Source organism: Castor canadensis, chromosome 1, assembly GCF_047511655.1.
Source record: "Castor canadensis chromosome 1, mCasCan1.hap1v2, whole genome shotgun sequence".
Lineage (NCBI taxonomy): Eukaryota > Metazoa > Chordata > Mammalia > Rodentia > Castoridae > Castor > Castor canadensis.
The window spans coordinates 9,121,534-9,144,430 of record NC_133386.1 but is presented as its reverse complement, the minus strand read 5'-3'; the positions used below and the strand labels follow the sequence as shown (position 1 = coordinate 9,144,430).

Sequence of the window (22,897 nt, the reverse complement as noted above, 5' to 3'; positions counted from 1 at the left end):
ATTTATGCTGTCTTCGAACATTACACATGTAGTGTGTTTTAACCCTCTTCCCCACCTCCCTTAGTATCCTTTCCTTGGACTTTCCTGTACTTTTTGCAGATAAACTTAATTGTATTTAGTGAAAGGAATAATGGAAACTTACCTAATTTATATCCTAGAAAGAAATTTAAACTAATAAAATATATTTATTAGAGTTTGGTGGATGTTTCATTTTTATCTGCTAGCTTTATTAAGTTATTCAGGAGACTGAGGCAGGAAACTTGAGGGTTCAAGACCAGCTTGGGCTACATAGTGAAATTTTCTGGATGGTAAAATGTAAATAAAAGGATCTTCATGGCGAGAGTTGGATAACAAATATATGAATGAAGTAAACATCACATTTAAAAAACATGTTTATAAGTTGTTTGAACATAGCTATTGTTAACTTCACTGCCTTTTTTTAATAAGATGTGGCTATTGTGCTATGCTGATCTACTGAGCACCATTGTAGATCAGGGGATGATGTGCCATGGATCAGGGTGGTCAGAGAAGCTTCCTAGAGGAGTCAGAGGATGAGCTGCACTTTGAACTCATTTTGGTTCCTTAAACATTTGAGAGCCCATATTAGGCTAGACACTGCTGGGCTTTGGCGCTATTTGACTTGGGCATCTGAGATGTAGATATCATTCATGTGGATGTGACATTGCTCTTGCTGATGGTAATTGTCATGTATCATATGCCCACAATTGTCCAGGTGTTTTATGTCCATTATTTTTTCTTACCCTCATAATAACTCTGCAACTTTATATTATTACCCTATTATATAGATGGAGAATCTTGGGCTCAGAGATGTTATGCAAGTGTCCAAGGTTTTAGAGTAGATGATGGCAGAGCTGAGATTTGGATTCATGTCGATGTGTTTTCCTTCCATAAGACACTGTTTCAAAAAAGTGAAGGGAAGTGGCACTATTATGAACAGAGAAACAAGAGTTAGGAATGGCTCTGGCAAATGCTGTGGATGCTGAAGAGTTTGATGAAATGTTGGAGGGTAGTGGAAGGCAAAGCTGGATGAGCAGGTGGAGCCAGACATACTCATGAAAAAATAGTAAGAGATGCTTGTGGGATGTTTTTTTGGTCTGGGTTGTATTCCCAGGACTATTAGAAGATGGTTGTATTTAAATAGAAATGTCAAAATATCAAGTGTCAACATAAAAATTGATACTCTGTTCAGTGAATTTATTCACCAATGTAAAAAACTGAGACTTGACAGCATTGGCTATACAGTAGACCCTTGGTATCTTTGGGAATACCATTCCAAGGAGACTGCCCTTGAGGAAAAACTGTGAATGCTCAGGATGCATAGAGTTCAGTGCTGCATTCAATGATTGCTTCATTTTTCCCGTAATGCATGGTAATGTCTGCTAAAGACATACTGCCTTTCAGCAAAGCTCAGTAGTGTGAGTTTCATTTTTACCATGTTAATACTTTCACATGGATAAATACTACTAATAAAAAATAGCAGTGTTCTGACTCCTGCCTCCCTGCCCCCATCCCTTGTCCTGGCTGCTCACTTTATTATCTTTTTGATGAATTAAGTTTAGGACTTTGACTTCATTCTCATTCGGTCAGTGGAGTTTAATTCTCTTTTTCTTGGTCACTCAGTCTAGCTTTGGGCCCATGACCTAATCATCCCAATATTGCAATATTACAATAATTGTTTCACTCAGTATTCAGTGTTTATATTATTTAAACTATGGGAGTAGTGTTCCAGATGAGACAAGTAGGGGATATAATTCATATATACATTTCCTTTATTGTTCAGCTTTTGCCTCCTTATGATAAGAATTGCCCTGTGGTTTCTTTATTGCAAAGCCTTCCTAAATCTTCAGTGCAGTTTCACACATTTAGACTAATTAGATAGCTTATCTGTTCTGATTTCTTTTCCTTGGAGACTTCCATCTGGGGAATTTTGTCCTACAGCTGCTGTATGGATTGTTTGCTCAGTGGCCTGCTGCCCAACTGATGTTCTGAGTTTCCTTTTATCATCGTCTTCTTTGGAATCCCTTTGCTCCTTACTTCTGCCAGATCTGTTTTTGGATCTCATGTTTTTGTCTTTCTTATTCTAATTCCTTCTTTTTGTTGGATCATAATCTTCAGTATCTTTCTAAGAAAGAATGTGAAAGTCATAAATTTTAAGACTATATATTGCAGGGCTGGCAGAGTGGCTCAAGTGGTAGAGTGCCTGCCTAGGAAGTATGAGGTCCAGAGTTCAAATCCCAATAACACACACACACAACGGTATTACAAAAACTGTCTTAATTCTGCCTTCACTTGTGATTGATAGTTTGGCTGGGTATAGATTTCTAGGTTGGCTCCTTCCAAAATTTGAAGACATTTTTCCATTGTTTCTATCATTCAGTATTGTTACTCACAGTATTGTTACGATCTTAAGTATTATAGTTTTTATTTGTGAAATTGATTTATAAATAGTACTTTCCTCCTAGAGGAGTTTTTGTAAGGTTTATTAAATGAGTTACTATATAAAAAGAATTTAGTGTTTGATGTATTGTGAGGATTTTGTAAATTTGGTTATTACTTCAAGTCCTTTATGTGGTGACCTTTAAAAAAAAATCTGAAAGTTTTTGCATGTGCTCTTTGCCCCTAGATATTCTGAAGTTTCATGATGATGGGCCTCAGTGAATGGCTTTTTTCTCTTAATGTGATAGGAGGAGGAGACCATGTCCTTTAGCCCGTGACAAACATATATACATATTTGCTACTGGGGTTTGACTCGGCCTCAAGCTTGCTACCACTTGAGCCACTCCACCAGCCCTTTTTTTAAAGTGTTGAGTAATTCAAGAGAGGGTCTTACAAACTATTTCCCCTGGCTGACTTCGAACCCCAATCCTCTTGATCTCTGTCTCTTACGTAGCTAGGATTATAGGTGTGAATTGTTGGCGCCTGGCTCTAGGACATATTCTTTGTCCACTACAGTCCTCCGCTCTACCAACTGAGCTATCGAAGGACTTGCATCTAGGACATATTCTTAAAACTGATTTTTGTGTTTGCTTTTTTCTTTATGTTTTGATAATTGCTTGCCACCTGCACCCTGGATTCTCTCTGTCTTCTGTAACTTATTAGACTGATGTTGCATCTCTTAAGATAAATTTGTGATTTTTAAAAATTTTACTTTTTTGACTTTCCGAGAGGTTTTTTCTCTATTCTTCAAAGCTTTCTAATTAGTTTTCTGGGGGAGCTATGTTTTTGTTTTTGGTTTTTTTTTTATGTCTTAACAGCTTGATCTCATCCTCTGTCCTAGTTATTATTTCATGAACACTGTTTTCATGTACTTTTGTAAGGATACAAATTATGGCTTTAAACAAGTTTTCTTCTCCGTCATTAGATCTGCTTTTTTTTGAGGCTTCTTTTTTAGAGATATATGTAAGTATGTATCGGGATGATTATATTTGAATCTCTCCCCAGTTTTCATTCTTGAGGCCATTATTATTTATTATTTATTAATTTATGGTAACATTGGGATTTGAACTCAGTGTCTTGCATTTGCTAGGCAGGTGCTGTACCACTTGAGCCACCCCCCCCAGCCCTTTTTGCTTGAGTTGTTTTTTAAATAGGGTCTCACTTTTATGCCCAGGCCAGCCTGAACCATAATACTATTTATGTCTCCTGTGTATTTGGGGTGACAGATTTGTGCCACCACACCCAGCTTTTATTGGTTGAGATGAAGTCTTGCAAGCTTTTTGCTGGGGCTGCTCTGGCCTGAGCCACTCCACTCTGCTTACTTGAGGCCTTTACATGTTTAATGATCCTTGAGTATTTACTCAGATTTAAAAACAAAAGACTCTAATGTTGTTTGGTATCACTATCTGTATGTATGGGGGGGGGAGGTGTTTCAGCTGGGAGACTTTTTTGTTGAATCATCTCTGCGAAAGGCAGCTGTTTTGTTGGGGACCACTAAATGTTAGCATTCAGGCATCTTTCTCTGCAGTGGTTCAGTTTCTCTTGATATACAGTAGTCCTTCAAGTTGCATCCCCATGAATTTCCTACTACTGCCATCATTCTGAGAGCTGAGAGGTATATGTGATTGTGTGTGCATATGCATGCCTTGCCCTTGTTGCACACACTGGGCCTGAGTAGTCATAGTGTTGCAGGAAGTTGCTAGCTGAGATACGAGACACTGAGGCAATTTAGCAGGAAGCAACGTTTTTTTGTGCCAGCGCAGACTCAGTGGACTCGTGTCCAAAGGCGGAGCCCCAAGAACAAAGGGTCTCACCATATATACCCTTGCAAGCAGGTTACAGAAGCAAAAAGCAAGGTCCAATCCATATATGGCTGTATTTAATTTTGTAGGCTACTTTACCCTAGTGCTACATGATTTTTTCCCCTCTCCAGTGCTATATGACCTTCCTCATGTTCAGATTTCTCGGTTTTATCTCTGCTATGACATCCCTACCTCCCTGCTATTTTCTTAGGACTCAGGCCTAGTCTGTTGTCTTCTGACCCTCCTCCCTGCTACAATAGTAGAAGCAGGAGGAGGAGCTAATGTTGGTTACTATGAGCCACACAACACTCTAAGATGCTTTAACTCATTTGATCCTCATATGAACTATGGCTTCATATCTATTATTATCATCATTTTATAGATGAGGAAACTGATGTACAGAGGTTTTAAGCAGCTTGCCCAAGGTAAGGCATGTCTGCTAATTGACAAAGCTGAAATTGAACTGAGGAATCCTCTGGATTCTACAGTCTTAACTACTATGCAATTTGGTTTCTTGGAACATAACTCTCATTTTCATTTCTTGTCATCACCTTCATTTAGCCTGCTGTCCCACATCTATTTTTTATGGTTTACTTTGCCCAAAATTAAATCTTTAGTTTCTGATGTTGATGGGAGAAAAGAATCGCCTGATCACACCTCTAATGGTCTAAGAAGGTGTCTGGCTGTGTAGGTGGGGTGGGTACTTGGGGGTAGACTGTTCCAGGTATAGTTTTTCACAGCTAGATTCAGCTTGGCTCAACCTGTGCCTGGAACCTCATAATCCTGAGTCTTCCCAGGGATTCTTTTCATGGGTTTCTTTCTGCTGGACTTTGTTTGACCTTCCTTATTAATCTGTGCTATTTCTGTCTTCAGATATTGTGGTTTGGGGTTATGATGCCCTGTTTCTTAGCCCCCTTGAAGACAGTGTTTGTGTTTATTTATTAAAACACTATATAATGGAATTATATTTTATTAAGAAAATAAAATTTGTCAAAATAATGGCACTGTACATTTTTTCCTTTCAGCAATTTGTTTTCTTTAATTTTTTTCCCCTAATAGAAATAAATGAACATGTCTGAAAATAACTTATGTATATGGGAAAAAACCATCTTCTGGGTATAATTTTGCTTGGGGAAAGAGATATGAGTATAAACAGGTATTATTATTATTATTTTGATAATTGACTTCTAGGGAAAGCAGTTTTCATGTCAAAATGAGAGTGAAGGAGATGGTTACTGATGTCATAGACAAATAAATGTTTCCTTAACTATATAATCTGTGTTCATGATTTATTAACAGGTAAACCCCTATGGGTTCTTGAATCAAACTGCTTGGGTTTAAGCAGGAATTTCTGTGTGATTTGGGATGAATTACTTCCCTTCTGTGTGCTGTGGCTATGTTCTCTATGTGGTGGCTAACATCTGCTTCTTGAAGTGTCTGTGGTAACCGGAAGATTAGATAGAGTTCATCATAGCTCCTAGAACACAAGTTTAGTTCCTTCTAATTATACTAGTCATCCTTGGGTTTTTCATTCATCTGCATTTCCTCCTATAGTTGGGACAGTGGATCCATTGCCCCTTTGCTGAGAAGTGGCCTCATGATTTCTAAATATGTGCTTGAACTATGAGGCAGGAGGCAGGTGAGGTTATAGCAGCAGGGTGAGTGGTATCCCAGCTGGGAGGGAGGCTGGACCCCTGCCACTAGTCTATCATAGGTTTGGAATTCTGGAATACTAGGCATCTAATATGTGTTGCTTCTTACCTTCAGGGCACTTCTCACTGCATCTTACAAGTAGTTTGTACAGCTGCTTACTTTTACCTAAGCCAACCTATGGTCTCAGATGTGCATGTATATTTCACCTGTGAGGCTTTTAAACTTCAGCACAGAAATATATCCATAGTACACAGAACAGTGGGTATCATATTTTACTAGAGGGTTTTTGTGTAGAAGTCCAAAGCTATTTTCCTGGAATATGATATAGGATGGGGTGGAGAGGGCACTGGAAGGGAGAATGGGAGAATCTGTACCATGGAATAGTTTGGTATTTCCAGTTGGGTCCACCCACACATTTGACTCTGAGCTTCCAAAACAAACAAGCCTATGTGTTTTCCCAAGATTATACTGCTGGGTGTTTTTGTTGTTACCTTCTGATAACCTACATTTGAATTCTCTCCCTTATTGTTGCTGTTTTAGGGAATTCTTAGTGACATGTGTTGTTAGGAAATTCTTGGTGACGTGTTGTTTTTACACTGGGCCTAGTTAGATTTGGTCTACTAAAATACAAAAGAAACTGTTTCTACATCTAGGAACCTTTCTTTATCCTGATATAATCCTTCTGTTCAGACTTAGTTCTACCCTTTCTTTTTCCTCCCTGTGCATAAGCCCTATAGTAATACATAAAGCAAAACCCAATTTTGTCTGTTTTAGCTCTATTTTTCTCTTTCTTCTTTAAATTTTTAGATTTTAAGGAAGTATTTATTAATCAGGGCCTTAAATAGAAAAGTAACTGGAAGAAATTATTTATTGTTACAGAAAATGAAAGTGGGATTGATTGTGATTAGTTAGGGAATTACCGTGAGTAAAGAGTTCTTTCTTGTTGCTTAGGTTTTTTTCCTTTAGTTATGCTTAAAAATGCCTAATTATCTATTTATTTCTGAGACTTAAATCACCTTCAGGGAGTCAGGATTTTTAATGTAAATTGGCATTTTCCCTTAGCATTGAAGTACTTAAGTGAACAACACTTCTTAAAACAAAAAAGTATTACTATTTTTTAAATCATCACTGTGCAATAGAAATATTTTAGCCACATATATAATATTAAGTTTTAAATAGGAACCACCTTAGAATAAAAATAGTTCAAAATAATTTTAGTGTTATATTATCCAGTATATTTAAAATGTTATTTTAAATACATTTTATGTAATCATTATAAAAATCATTATGAGATCATAATTTTTTCACACTTATATTTTGAAATCCAGCACATCTTAATTTGGGTTAGCCTCATGGCAAGTGTTCATTTACCACATGTTGTCAGTAGTTAGTAGAGTCCAAGAGTCAGCTGTATATATGAATATAAAAATATTTTAGAAATCATGAGTTTGTACCAATACTTCCAATTCGAAACCAACTCACATTTTATTTGTATTTCCCTCTTCCTTAATTTGCTCATTCCCATAACTCATATTAAAATAATTTCAGAATTCTATTACTCTACTAGTACTAAAATCAAACTTACTGAAACGATGTTGTGAATCAAATGTTTGTATACTCGCAAAGTTCATATGTTGAAGGCACTAATCCCCAGTGCTCTGGGAGATGGCGCATTTGAGAGGTATTTAGGATTAGGGCCCTCATGATGAGATTAGCACCTTATGTGAAGGGACAGCTGTGTGCTTACACAAAGAAGAGGCATATGAGCAAGTGGTAGGATGGCAGCTACCGAAAAGCCAAGAGAAGATGCTTCAGAATGAAATCCACCTTGCTGGAATCTTGATCTGGGACTTCTCAGCTTCCAGAACTGTCACCAAAAAAAAAAAAAAAAAAAAAAAGTCAGCTTCTGAGCTGGACACCAGGCTTGTAATCCTAGCTACTCAGGAGGCAGATATCAGGAGGATCTTGGTTCGAAGCCAGCCCCAGAGAAATAGTTTGCGAGACCCTATCTCAGAAGTACCCATTACAAAAAAAAGGGCTGATGGAATGGCTCAAGTGGTAGAGCACCTGTGTGAGGCCCTGGGTTCAAACCCCAGTACTGCCAAACATTTCTGTTATTTAAGCTACTCAGTCTATGATGTTTTGTTATGGTAGTTCAGCTGATGGATAGGAAAAAGTTCAGAATTTGTTTGCAGCTTCTCCCAACATAGCCCACCCTCTCAAGCTAGATGTATATTGTCAAGTACTGGTGTTCATAAATTGCTGTGCTTAATTTCTCTGTACTCCCCTTTCAGTGTGTGCTGTGGTCTGAATGTGCCCCTCAGAATTCATATATTGAAATTTAATTGCCAATATTTCAATATTAAGAGGAGGGGGCCTTTAAAAGATGATTAAATCATGAGGCAAAACCCTTAGAGCGTGAGGGAGTGGGTTTACCTCTCTTCTGCCACTTGAGGACACCTAGAAAGTTCCATGTAAGAGGGACAGGTCTTTGCAAAAGTCACCTGTTTTGCTGCTATCTTGATCTTTGCCTTCCCAGCTTCCAGAACTATGAGAAAGTAAATGCATGTTCTTCATAAATTGCTCAGTATCAGATATTTTGTTAAAGCTATACACATGGGCTAAGACAGTGTGGTTAGATAATTCATTTGAAATACAATTGGGTTTCAGTTTGCCTTTTAGTTTTTGGATTTTTTTCCTCCCTTCCATTCTTGTTGATTTTATTATATATTTTGAATATGTAGAACATTAATATGTAGAAGTCAAAAACACATAAAAAGATAAACCTAGAGCATTGACATTCTTTTCCTTATCTCTTCTATTTTATTCACCTATCTTGTAAATACTGGCTGATTTTTTTTTTGGTTACTTTCTGTAAAAATAGCCCCAAAGTATGTGTGCATGTTTTCTTATTTTCTTTCTTTGATAAGAGAGCATACTATATATTTGTTTTGTATTTTGCTTTTTTCACTTAACTTCTAGAAAGTACTCCATGTCAGCTTTTTTCTTTTGGAAGACAGTCTTGCTAGACTGGCCTTGAGCTCACTATCCTCCTGCGTCCACCTCTCAAATGCCAAACATGTGCCATCACTCCCAGATTTTTACTCCTTTTCTTTGTTGTTGTTTAATGGTGCACAGTGCTCCATCATATACATGTACCATAGTTTATTCATCCAGTCTAAGTTGGAATGTTTTGGGGAGTTTTGTCTATTTTGCAATCACAAATAATACTGCAATGAGTAACTTATCTTCTGGGTAGATTCTTAGAAGTGAGATTGCTTCACTGATGTGTGAAAACATTTAATTTTGTTAGATATTGCCAAACTTCCTGCCATAATGCTGAACCACTTTGCATTCCCACCAGCAGAGTACTCCAGTACCTTTTCCTCCCAGAGTGTCATCGGCAGAGTATTTTATCAAGCATTCAAATTTTTGCAAATCTAGTAGAAATGACACCTCAGTGTGATTTTTGATATCTCTTATTATGAGAATAATTGAACAGCATTTCATGTATTTAAGGCCATTTTTCTATTTTATAAATTGCCCACTGACATCTTTTCTCCTTTTTCTATTTCCTTACCTCCCCTCTTCTTCCCTCCCTTCACCTTCCTTTCCCTGCTCCCTCCTCTCCTTCCTCTCTCCCCTTCCCTCCTTCCCTTCTTTTTTTTCTTTTTCTTCTTCTTTTTTTTTTTTTAAAGACAGAATCTTGCTGTGCTGTCCAGGTTGATCATCCTGCACTCATGGTCATCCTGCCTTGCCTTCTAAGTGGTTGGGATTACAGGCATGTGCCATGAAAGCTGGCCTCTTTTGTCTATTTGTATGTTGCAGTTTTGGTCACTTTAACTTTCAAATTTTATTTTAATTAATTAATTTTGGTACTGGGAATTGTACCGGGACCTTGTGCATGCTAAGCATACATTCTGCTATTGAGCTGCATCTCCAACCCCACCTTCTTAAAATTTTAAAAGTTCTTTCTATATTGGGGACATTAGTTCTTCTTTGATATATATTGTGAATATTTTTTCTCTGTTATTTAATTTTGACTTTGCTTATTATATCTTTTGCTATGCAAAAGCTTTTTTTTTTTAGTTTTTATATTGCCAAATTTATGTCTTTTATTGGAGCTGTGTTTTGAATCATAATTACTAAGTCTTTTCCTATACTTAGGTTATGGAGGAATTCACCTATATTTTTTTCTAGCTCAGGAAAAGACTCATAGATGAAAACTGTAAGAAAATCAGTATATACTTTGTACTCATTAAGGAATTTTTGTCCATGGTTTACTTAGAGCAAGACAAGTACTTATTAAGCACTCTCAGACATTGCCAGCAATCTGTTTTAAACTTCATTATATAAATAGATAAGAACAGAGAGTTTACCGTTTAGGTACAGTTAGTGACAACATTGGGAATATATCATTTTTAAAAACACTTTGATTTCTAAATCTGTTTTTTTTTATTCATTTATTTACATGTACATACATTGTTTGGGTCATTTCTCCCCCCTGCCTCCCGCCCCCACCCTCTAAATCTGTTAAAGATTTGTGTGTGTGTGTGTGTGTGTGTGTGTGGTGGTAGGGCTTGAACTCAGGGCCTCATACTTGATAGGCAAGCGCTCTCCCACCCTTTTGCCTTTTTAGTGCAGGGAGAAGGAATGTGGTACACACACAATCAGGTGGGAATATCATCTCTGGTGTTCTCCCTCTAGAGAAAGGAGGTTCTACAGTTCTCTGGACACATTCCCAGATCAAGCACTATGAGCGCATCCAACCCTGTGCTTTCTGTGACAGTATTCTGATATCCTCATCCTGTCATCTTACCTGGAGTTCTCAAGATGTGCTTTCTCCCTCTTAAACTTACCGGGAGAAAAATTGATTCCCTTTAGCTTTGCCTTTTTCATGAAGTGCTCCGACGTTTTGGACTCAGTGGCCCCAGAGAACTCTCCAGCTTCAGTATCTTAGGGTCACTCATCTGTTTGTAACACTTGCTGGGTGGATAACTTATTGCCTGCTATTACTTTTTAGGAATGTTTGTACATCTTGCTTCTCCTGTTTATCAGTTATTTGAGTTAGAACCTTTGAAGGACTGTTGAGTATCCCAAAACAAGCAGACATGAAGTAAGATTAAAGAGTTAATGACTTTTAAAGCTCTTTCTGTTTTAAAATCATGCCTAAGAATCTGCTGCACTCAAAAAGGTTAGTATGTGTAAACTTGTAGTATTTATCAACATGAGTCACATCTTTGCTTTCTTGTTCATTTGCACATACTTTAGATCTGAATCCTGAAAATTAGTGTTTTGTTTATAAGCCTAGGTTATCTGTGAAGAAAAAATAATTTCCATATGGCTGATCCATTCAAGGACATAATTACATAGCCAATTTTGTAGCTTAAGTTTGAAAGGTTCCTAGAATAATGAAACAACTAATTATATGTGTCTTACTTTTTATATTTCACTTTCTTTTTTTGCAGTACTGGGAATTTAATCCAGGACCTTACCTATGCTAGGCAAGTTCTACCACCTGAGCCATACCCCAGCATTTGATACTTTAGAGTGAAAGTACAGGCTCTGTTGCCTGTGTTTTCTGACCTTTCGAAAGTGTGGATAGAAGGAACCATGGGATAAAGAGCATAGGATTTGAAGTTAGACCTTGAATTGATTCTTAGTTCTGTCCTCCACTAGCTGTATAATCCTTAACATGTTCCCTTATCTCTAAAGCAGAGATACAAAATCATACAGGACTGTTGTGAGGATTAAGTAGGATAATGTACATTTATCTCATATATAAAATACCTGGTATGGTGGTGGCCCCAAGAAGATGCTCAGTAAATGGTAACTTCTAGGCTTCCTATAGTGAACAATGAGATTAAAAATAAACAAACATGTATGTATATATGGAGCTTTTATTATGTGTTGGGGTCAACACTTTTACTTTTGGGAATGCTTCTTCAAAATTATCCAATATAAGCATCAACATAATAGTTTGATGTACATATGCAGTTGTCTTTAAGTATTTGTAGGAGTTTGGTTCCAGAGCCAATTCAGATACCAAATCCATGGATGCTCAGGTCTCTTATATAAAAGCAATATCCTCCACACATTCCTCTATATACTTTAAGTCATCTGTAGGTTACTTACAGTATTTACTAACATAAATACTGTGTAAAGAGTAGCTAGACTGCACTGTTTAGGGGATAATGACAAGAAAGAAAGTCTGCATGTTTTACTTCAGACAGTTGTTTTTTAGTACTTTTTTTTAGGGGCCTAGCACTTGGTAGGCAGACATTCTACTACTTGAGTCACACTCCTGCTCTTTTTTGCTTTATTTTTTAGATAAAGTCTTATGCTTTTTGCCCAGGGCTGTGGCCTTGGACTATGATCTTCCTACCTCTGCCTCCTGCATAGCTGGTATTATAGGCATGAAATACCACACCTGACTGTGAGATTGGATCTTGTTAACTTTTTCCCCAGGTTGGCCTCAAACCTCTACTCTTCTGTCTCTACGTCCCAAATAGCAGGGGTTTTAGGTGTGAGCCACCGCACCTAGCTTTTTCCCAAATACTTTCTATTCAGGGTTGGTTGCATCCAACTGAAGGTATAACTACCCATCTGCTGCCAGGCAAGCTCCCTCCAGCATGTGTCACCAGGATGAGTTCCAGAGAGAAGCTAAACCCACATAGCGAGAAAAACGGGCCTGTGGTGATGGCTTATTTAGTGGGCCCGAGGCTCACAGATAGCTACCTGCAGGAATGGAGGAGCTGTGCTCGCTGAAACTACATGATTGAGCTTGGACTTTGTCTGAAAGGGAAGGGGCTCTGAGGCCTGTGAGGTTTGTTCCAGTTCCTTTTTAAGGGCCAAGCTGGACCAAAATTTAGATGTAGGTTACAAATAGGCTGAGTATGGTGGTACACCTTTATAATCCCAGCACTTGGGAGGCTGAGGCAGGAGGACTGTGAGTATAAGACTAGTCAGGGCTTAAAGGCCAGCCTGGGCTACAAAGCAAGACCCAGTCTCAAGAAAACACCCTCCCCCCCACAAAAAAAAATCATTTAGATTATAACTGGGTCTAAAATGGTAGTATGATTTAGATTCAGCAAACATTGGTTAATTTGCTGTTAATAAGCTTTTTTCTTTTTCAAACCATACCTAGAAGAACTCAAGTTAATACTTCGAGCCAGTGGTAAATGTTACAGGCCAAATGTTTGTGTGCCCTCCAAATTTATATGTTGCTATTCTAACCTTAAGTGTGACACTGCTACAAGGTGGTGCCTTTGACAGTAATTTGGGTAATGAGTGTAGAGTCCTCCTGAATGGGAGTAGTAAGGCTCCATAAGTAGGCCTTATCTTTTTTCTCACCACGTGAAGAAATCAGGTGGCCATCTGCAACCCAGTAGAGGGCCCTCATGGAACTGGACCATACTGGCACCCTGATCTCAGACTTGTAGCAGCAGGCCTGTGAGAAGCCTCCCACTCTGCCGTATTTTGTAACAGCAGTCTGAGCTGAGACAGCGGGAAAAGACAATGGCTACTGGCTGGCTTTTTAAATTTTAATTTTTATCTGTTGGAACAAGTTGTGTTTTAAGATGAAAGTACTAATAAAATGAAGTGCATGGGGAAAATACTAATAAAATCAGTATGTAAATTGTTCCTGTTACTCTTATTTAGCTTATCAAATATGAAAAGGATCTGTAATTTTATCCTTGGCTAATTTTAGTTCTAATATGTAAGTTGTAAAATTTCATTTAGACAGATACTTATTTAGGACTTTTCTAGATGTTAAGCTGTTGCTGAAGCAAAAGTCTTTAGCCACTCCTCCTTTCCTTCCTTCCCAAAGGTTTACATTTCTACCCTTTCCTCATGACTTAATGCTTATGCTTCCATAATTCTCTGATCTTCTACATGCTCTTTTTCCCTTCAATTTAAAGTTTAATGTGTGTGCATTTTTTTTTCAAACTTGAATGTAAAATATGACCACAGCTGTATCAAGTATCCAAGATAAATTAGTTTCTTTTGAAAGCCACAACGTAGAAATGTCAGGTAGTGTTTTTTCCTGGTAAGTAACTTTTTGTCGAACTTTATTTTTAAAATTAATCCGTACAGTACAATCATTTATATGGTTTTCAGTGAATTAGAATTCCTTATTTTCCTGTACTGCAAAGGTAAGTGATATTAATGATATGATCCTAAGGGCATTAAAATATTCCAAAGTATCTTGTGAATAATTAAAGGTTATTATTTTATTACATCATAATTAACTGAAAAGCCAAAGCCTGCATATTTCTTATAAATAAAAACTTTCTCACTTAAAAATAGCATGAATCATTACTATACATACATAAAATTATAAATACAGGAATATAAAGTGTATGCATGTTTCTAGTGCAGTCACAGTTTTACTCATAGCCACGGTCTGAGCTGCCACAACCCATTGTTTGGATTGGCACACTGACCTTGGTTGCCACCTTCTCTTCTTACTTTCCTTTACCTACACAGTGGCCATAGTGATTGTTTCAGCATCCAGAGATCCTTTCATGAGCCCTCCACTGACCTCTCCCTTTGTTATTATGGCCATTAGGTTCCCCCTGGTCTCTGTGCCTCAGACTCTGTCCTCTGCTCTCTCTCTCTGCAGGTGAGTTCTCTTGCCCCTTGACCTTCCTGAAGCAAGCAAAACATACCCTCAGGCCCCAAGATTGTAGGTGAAGGTAATTGATGAGCAGGGGGGGTGATGTGAGACTGAGTCAAAAGGAGATCTGTTCTTTCTCTGAGAGGCACAGGGTCTGGCTTCAGATTGGGTTGGGTACATATATGATCTTTTTTTTTGGAGGATGAAAGGAAGGGGACAAAGTGGAAAAGCTGGTGAAGCATTGAAATAACTCCTTAGGAAATGGAACTGACCAAGGGTGAGTAATGGACTGCTGAGGAGAGTTGTGATTTGGTTAAGACTAGTAACCACACAGTACTGTGCTTCTAATAGGAGAGAGCTGTGCCCAGCAACTTGGGGGTAGTTCTACTCTATCACAGATACAGAGTAACAGTGTCTAACATTTTCTTTAATCTGGATAGTAAGAGGTGCTGCTTTCTGTGCTGTGGGATATAGTATTTGCCCATGGCCCCCATCCCCCAGAGAGTTCCAGGGCAGCATCAAGAAGTTGGGTGGTGTGGCCCTCCATCCCTCCCATCTGCAATCCACCTTCACTGGAGTTGGATTTGTTGACTTCATGACTGAGTCAAGGTTTTTATTTATTTTCAGTGCCCTAAATCAAGGCTTCATTTGTGTAGAAATGAGAGTTGTTTTTTGTTTTTTGTTCTCCCACCCCTCCAGGAGAGCATGCTTTCTTGCAGAAAAAATGTGACCAGCAAGGTTGAACAGAAGCCTGTGTCAGATGTGTATCTGAGCTGTCAGGCAAGAATCATTTAGTTTTGGTCTGTCTTCTAGTGGGCATTTTGAAATGTAAATATTGGCCTTTGATAGGAGAGGTGTCTTGAGAAGATTCTTTCTTTAGAGTCAGTACTGTATGTGCATGAAAATGACCATGTTAACCCAGCAGTCCTGCAGATATCAGCATCTCCCTTAGCTTAGTAGAATGAGCACTGCACTATCTGCTTTTGTGTCCACTGGATGGCTGAACTACACCTTTGTTGAAATCCTGTGCGCAGAAAAGGAATTGTCTCCAGAATTTAGACATTTCTCTGGTTGTTATGCTAGACCTTGCTCTGCAGTGACTGCTCCTTGGCCTCTACTTCAAGGCACCTCCCCACACTAGTCTTCTCCAACTTCTGTTTGCAGAGTAGCTTTTACTTCCTTCTAGGCTGCTGACTTTGTTCTCTGACCTCTTATTTTTCTTTAGGACCTCTGTTACATGCCATATGCAGAAAGTGTTTGCACTCCTCCTCCTCCTCCTCCTCCTCCCTTTTTTTTTTTTTTTTACTAAAGACGTTGTTAAATAAAGATAATGATGCTTCTGTGGTATTCTTAGAGGCAAATGCAAATCTATGTGTGAAGTTTAAATGTGGTTTGTGAATATTGTGCTCAGAATCGTCTACCTTTACCCTGCTAAAGTCTCTTCTTTCAGTAAACCTATCAGTTCTTGTAGTATACACACTTTACACTTTCTTTAATCAAAATGGTCCATTTCAAAGAAACTTACTGAGTCATGTGATTTATATCTTGTTTAGGGCAGTTAGTACCTGTTTTGCAAAGAATTTCTGGTTGAACTGTTGCTCTGCGTCAGTATGTTACTGTGGATAATGATGACAAAGGAATTTTTTGGTTCTTCTAGTAAAGCAGATATCTTCTATGGGTGGGGTACATCAAGCATCTGCTTTGCCTTAGGTATAAAAGAAAAAAAAAAAAAAAAAAAAACAGTGAGAAATGGTTCTGCCCTCAAAGGGCTCTTACTCGAGGGTAGAATGTCAAATCATGGAAAATGTTCGAAGCAAATGGCTCACTAAAAGCACTGTAACTTGGAGGAGAATACTTAAACTTTGATGCCATCAGAGAGGTCTTTTCAAAAGCAGGAGCACTTTAGGTAATGAAGTTCCTTAAGTGAAGAATGGGAGACAAGCACTGCCCAGCCAGGGCATTGGTAGAGGGTATAAGAAGACCAAAGTTGGCTTTGGTGAGGAGTGAGAGGACCCAGTTAGACACATGGGGAAGCATACACTGGTCTAAGCTGTTTGGCTTTTCTCCCACTCAATAGCCAGCTACTGTGCATTTTTCTCTTCAATATAAATTCTTTGATAATGAATAGAGAAGAAGAGGTGACAACTTAAGATAGTCTTCACAGGAAGAATCTGCCTCTAATTTTTTTCTCAGTGCTGAGGTTGTGAACTCAGGGTCTCATGCTTGCTAGGCAGGCAGTCTACCACTTGAGCCACACGCCCAGCCCTTTTTTGCATTAGTTATTTTCCAGATAGGTTCTCCAGTTTTTGCCTGGGGTTGGCCTCTGACCACCATCTTCTTGCCTGTGTTTCCCATGTAGCTTAGATTATAGGTGCATATCACCACACCCCACAGATTTTTTGTTTTTAATTGTTTCTGTGCCAGCCAACCTCCCCTTTCCCATGTACCTAAAAAGGAAATTGTATCTCATTGTTCACAGTGCTGTATGTTGATGGAACTTTGGAGAAAGAACCACACCCCTCTCTTTTTTTTTTTTTTTTCAGGAAAAAAAATATTTTTTTGGTAATTTTGCTGTATTCCTTCCTAATTATGTTCTCCAAGGAAACTAGTATGACCTCAAACTCATAAATTAACCATCTTAAAACTTCCAGAATTTATCCTTTTTTGCCCAGCTAAAAGGCCTTGGAACAAAAAGAGCTTACATTTTCATCTAATTATTATTATTATTATTTGCAGTGCTGAGTTGTTTTGTTTTTTTTTTAACTCTGGGCCCACACCTTGAGCCACTCCACCAAGCCTTTTTTGTGATAGGTTTTTTCGAGATTGGGTCTCACAAACTATTTGCCTAGGCTGGCTTCAATCTGTGATCCTCCTGATCTCTGCTTCCTGAGTAGCTAGGATTGCATGTGTGAGCCACTGACACCCAGCTGATCTAATTATTTGATATGTTTTTCTGTGGATTAATTAGCTTTGATTTGTTGTTCAAGTCCTCTCCTTTGGCTCATTAGTGCCAGTAGTGATTCCCTAGGCTTCTCCCTTGACTTTGGATTTGGGGGACTTGATTTTTGGACCCACCTTGGCTAAGAGTCAAAATTAATGTTTTGATTTTGGTAAAATAATTGAACCACCCCTTTTTTTCTTCCAAAAAATGTGGGCTAGATTAACCATAAGCAGCACCAATTGCATATCTTATATGTAATATATAATTACATAATTATATATGCATGGCAGCACTAGGTAGGTACCTGTGGACCAAGAAGTAACCATAGTGGATAGCTTCTCTAGCTTTTATTTCAGTTGTGGCACTCAGCATTCCTATGTTTGCCCATCCATCTTGGTAGGCTTGGCAGGGTACTGAGTCTTGAGGCAGACAATTCCAAACTTGAAAAACCTTCAGTTCACCTTCTTCTGGGTTGGCAGTCTGATGGGGTTAGTAGTGTCTACCCGAGAAGATGTGTTATTGTAAACTGTGTATTTTAGGATCTCCAAGATGATACTGTGAGTGAATAAAAAAGGAAGCTGTTGGCATCAATAGCACCAAGTAGAATGTGGGGTTTTTGAAAAATTGGGTTCTGTTACCAGTGTTACCAACAACCAGAAAATTGTGTGAAAGGAGAAGAAATCCATTATCCATTAATGTTTAGTTGGCCATTATGTATTGCTAAGATGTTTACTTAATTTTGGAAGAGTGGAAGATTATCAGAACAATCCTGCCAGCTCTGAGGTAGTAAAACAGGCCTCATCCAGAAAGCAAGCAAAAAGTACAGTCCATTTCTGTTGTCTGATGTTCATCCTCTTCAGAAGTTAGCTTGCTGCTACATTTATGTTGCTGTTAGCAAAATTATATTTAATGTAAATATTGATGTGATTAGGTTCAGGCCTGCCATTTTGTTATTTGTTTTCTGTTTATCTTAGGTTTTTTGTGTATCATTGATCTGATCCTCTTTTCCTGTCCCCCCTTTTTTCCTTATTGCATGCACGTGTGTGTGTGTGTGTGTGTGTGTGTGTGTGTGTGTGTGTGTGTGTGTTAAACAAAAACATTTCAACTTTTGGTTTTAAGTTCTTGTTCTTTGCTCTTTAAGTGATTGTTCTGCAGATTATAACATCAGTCTTGAATTTATCACAATATACTTAGAGTTAATACTGAATCTTATGGTGAAATGAAGCTGCCTTCACCCCACCCATCCTGCTGTCATAAGTCTCAGTCTCTGGTGAGTTTGAGGTACTGGACAGTTTTATGAGAGGAATGACAGCAACAACTGCCATTTTTAACAGTGCATCTAGATGCAGTGATTACTTGAATAGAATAATAATTAACTGTAGCTTTTTTGAAGTCTTTAAAATGTTTGAGGAGGGTGGCTTTTACTGTTAAAAATTGTAATGTGTTGAGAGAGATGAGCCATAGGTCCCTGGAAGAGAACTTTGAAAGCCCATTTAATCAGTGTGGCAGATTATCTTTTTATGACTTCTTTTTTTCTTTTCTTTTTTTTCCTTCTCTTTTCTTTTGTTTTCTCATCTCTTCTCCCCTGCCCTCCCCTTCTTTCTTCCCCTCCCCTCCCCTTCTTTCTTCCCCTCCCCTCCCCTGCCATCCCCCTCCCTCATTTTTTCCCTTTTGAATAAAGACTACACAGTCCTATCTGAAGAGAATGAGATAGCAGCACCTCCTGATATTAGAAGCTAACCTATTTGTGGATGAGTCTGTTTCCCCACCCGTTTCTTATGACTTACAACATTTTTTAACCTTTAACATAAAAATTTTGAGTGCATTATTTTTCCTCAAGAATATCCAAACTCCTCACTTTTAAAAGTTCTCTGGTAGTTGGAAGACTGGCATGAGATTACTTTCATTGGTCTCTACACACACAACATTGTTGAAATACCTTTGTTAGGCTGAACATAGTGGCTCACACCTATATCTCCAACTACTCAGGAGGCAAAGATCGGGAGGATCACACCTGCAATCCCACCTGCTCAGGTGGCAGAGATTGGAAAGATGGTGGTTCGAGGTCATCTTAGGCAAAAATTTAGTGAGTCTCCATCTCAACTAACAAGCCAGGTGTGGTTTTTCACTTCAGTATTCCCAGCTATATGGGAGGTATAGGTAGGAGGATTGCAGCAGTCTGAAGCTGGCCCAAAATGAAAACATGATACCCTATCCAAAAAATAAAGCCAAAAAAAAGAGAGTGGTGTCTGGGAGCACTGTGGTAGAGTACCTGTCCTAACAAATGCAAGACCCTGAGTTCAAACCCCAAATATCATCAATAAAAAAAGAAAACAAAACAAACAAAAAAGAAGTAGCTTTCCTGTGTTTAGAAATACTCATCTGAGTGGCATCAGCTCTTTTCCAGTTATGTGAACCCCCACTCTCTGGGTTATTTGTACTGAGTCTGACCACAGACTGTCTTTCATTGTGTTCTGAAAAGTGATTCTCCAGGGAAGTCTGGCCCTGTTGTAGTTACAGACAACGTAATAGGCAGACTGCCCTGGCTTTGTGCTTCTCCAGCTGGGACCAGCCAACCTCTGAACCTCTGGGTTCAGAGCCTTATTTATATTTCACTAAGGTCTTTGGTGCCTGCAGTTGTAGAATGTCCCACTCCTACATTTCACCCAAAACTACAACAGTGTTTGCGTAGTAGTCTGACTTGACACCGTCTCTGTGCTGACCTGTCTGGCTTCACACTGTTTGAAATTAATATTAATTAATATTTTATTGCCTGTTCTATCACATGAAAAACTGTAAGACCTGCTCTCGTAGTCTTTTTGTACAAGTTAAAAAATAGGCAGACAACTGTTCTGGGATTCAGATGTAGAGTTTTGGAGATGACTTTATTAGGGAATGTGTTAACCTGGCCAGTTGTACAGAAAAAGTGGTATTTGTGTATGAATCACTGTTAAATCATTGAGAGGTTCCTATTTTTATCCACTTGGAGTATTAGCTAGATTTTTGGGTTTTTTTTTTTTTTTGTAATACTGGAGTTTGAACTCAGGACCTTATACTTTCTAGGCAGGTGCTGTACCACTTGAGCCATTCCACCAGCCTCAGATTTTTATCGATTGTTATTTCAGTGTCTATTTCTATCTAAGTTAAAGATATGATAGTCATGTCTGTAGTTTATTCTTAATTAGTTAATATATACACACTTGATATTTGTAACATCTTAATTTTATGAGTGCATATTAAAATTGTGAAATAATTAATGTCATATTAAAAGAAGAATTCAGATTTAGAGAGGCACAGAGAGAACTTCTCTTCATTTAGGTCAAACCAAGGATAATTATGAATTATTTTTCAAAATTTCACCTTTGAGAAAAGAAGAGGTGAAAACTATGATTTTGTGTTAAATCTGGAGTAAACAGCATATTGTAGAGGGCCTAATAATTTGACCAAACAAATGAACAGTAAGTAAATGACTTAATTTCTTGTGAGATTCTTCCTCATTTTACTCATACTCTAGGGAAGTTGTAATGTGAATGTTGGGAAAATGTTTTCTTAATATTTAAGAGCTCTCAACTTACAGTTTTACATCTAACTGAAGCTGAAATATAAGAGAGGTTGAGAGACGTTGCGTTATTTTATAGGAAAGAATTTGGAGTCAATATAGCAAGGGTCTTTTTGTCTCAGCATTGATTACTTATGAAACCTAAACAGGTCCTTTATTCTCTGTTTTACTAGCTTCTTAGCTTGGTGGGGGGAGGTTAAATTATTTCTGTTGAAGTGATTGCTGTAGTAACTGTCTGTAGGCAGTAAACCTACTGTTAGTTTCAGGAAATGTCTTTTTTTCTTCTCACTCTTCTGTGTTACTGTGGCCATGGCTGTTGTGGAGAAGCCTGCCATTAGTCCGTGTATCATTCCCTGAAACTCTGTTTTCACTCTTGGTAGCTTCCAAGGCTTTCTCTTTATTCTCAGTGTTGTGCAGTGTCACAGCATTTGTCTAGGAGGCCCCCCCCCCGCCCCCGTCTCTGCTGGACACTCACTGTGAATTTTCAGTGTCAAGATTAATCTCTTCAGTTCTCAAAGGTTTTTGGCAGTAGTCTTAATATTCCTTCCATACCATTCCTTCTAGTTTTCATTTCTAGAAATCCTATTGGTTGTAGTTCTTCTCACCTGTTACATCACTTAGCTTCTCTGTGTGCATAGTATCTCTTTTCTAAACTTGTGACTGGGTTTTACCAATTTTCTCATTGTGGCTGGTGTTGAGTTTCTCCTATCTATTGAGGTTTTTTGTGTTTGTTTTTAAGATAGTGGGGTTTCAACTGAGGGCTTTGGGCTTCTTAGGCAAGTGCTTCTATTGAGCTTTTAATCAGTATTTCTCATTTTTGAAACTTCAAATATATTTTGCTTTCAGATCTACCTATTCTTGTTCATTATCTGCCTGATTTTTTTTTTAAACGAGCCTTTTTTGTTTTTGGTTTTCTTTCACATCTCTTTGAAGGTTTTGACACATTTATATTAAGATTGTTTTTAGTTAGCCCTGTTCTCATTTTGACAGTAGTAGGTTTATCGCTGGTTTTAAGTTTCTGTCAGTGTTCCTTAAAGTTAGTTTCCTTCGGGAGCTTTAGGCTTTGAGTTTAGAAGACTGTTTTGAAGTGGGATTCTTTGCCCCTGCTGTCTCTGCCTCCTCCCCGCCCTATCTCTTTTTGCTGTTGTTTCAGTTCCCCCCCAAACTCCTGTTTGGGTCCAGATCTTATCTTGGAGGCTCAGGCTCTTGTCCTTCTGGATTTTGGGACTGAGGAGTTCTCCTTTTGGTGGGCTGTAAGCAGTCTGTGCTGCTCTAGGCCTGTGGCTTTATCTTACCCATCGACATGGTGCAGTAGTCACAGAAGCCTTTTCAGTTTCTTTCCACAAATGTGGTTAATGTTATGAACCCATTTGTAGAACATAAACAAACAGCTCCAGCTTCTGGATTGTACCCTTTGCCACTGGTTCCACTCCTGGTCTGTCCTATACTTTGTGAGTCACAGAGCTGTGGCTTCAGCCTTATTTCCACTCTGATGATATTCCATGTGTCTTATTTATAAACATGACTTCCTCTCAAAAAATACTTTGTTCATCATTGTTATCATTTGGAGTAGTGAGTAGTATTTTAAACCTGTATCCAAAGGCCAGAAATTCTGTCTTCATTTTTTTCATCTTCACTAAATAATCTTGAATGTCTCTTCTAGCTCCACACATTCTAACTTCCCAAGTGCACCAGGCAGCAAGACAAATTATTCATGAAGTTGGGTGTTTGGCATATTATTATCAACCCAATCACTTTTCTTTCCTGATGGATTTGGGCCAGACAAGATGTCCGAAGGAAGCCAGGTGTGGTAGCTCACATGTATAATCCTAGCACTTGGGAGGCTGCGGCACAAGAACCAAGTT

At 38.3% G+C, this 22,897-nt stretch overlaps 1 protein-coding gene across 7 annotated transcripts in view; it reads left to right on the top strand.

The window, feature by feature from the left end:
- The window catches only part of Tulp4 (TUB like protein 4), a 203,516-nt gene that overhangs the window by 66,140 nt on the left and 114,479 nt on the right, over window positions 1-22,897 (top strand). The gene's annotated exons all lie outside the window — the stretch shown is intronic.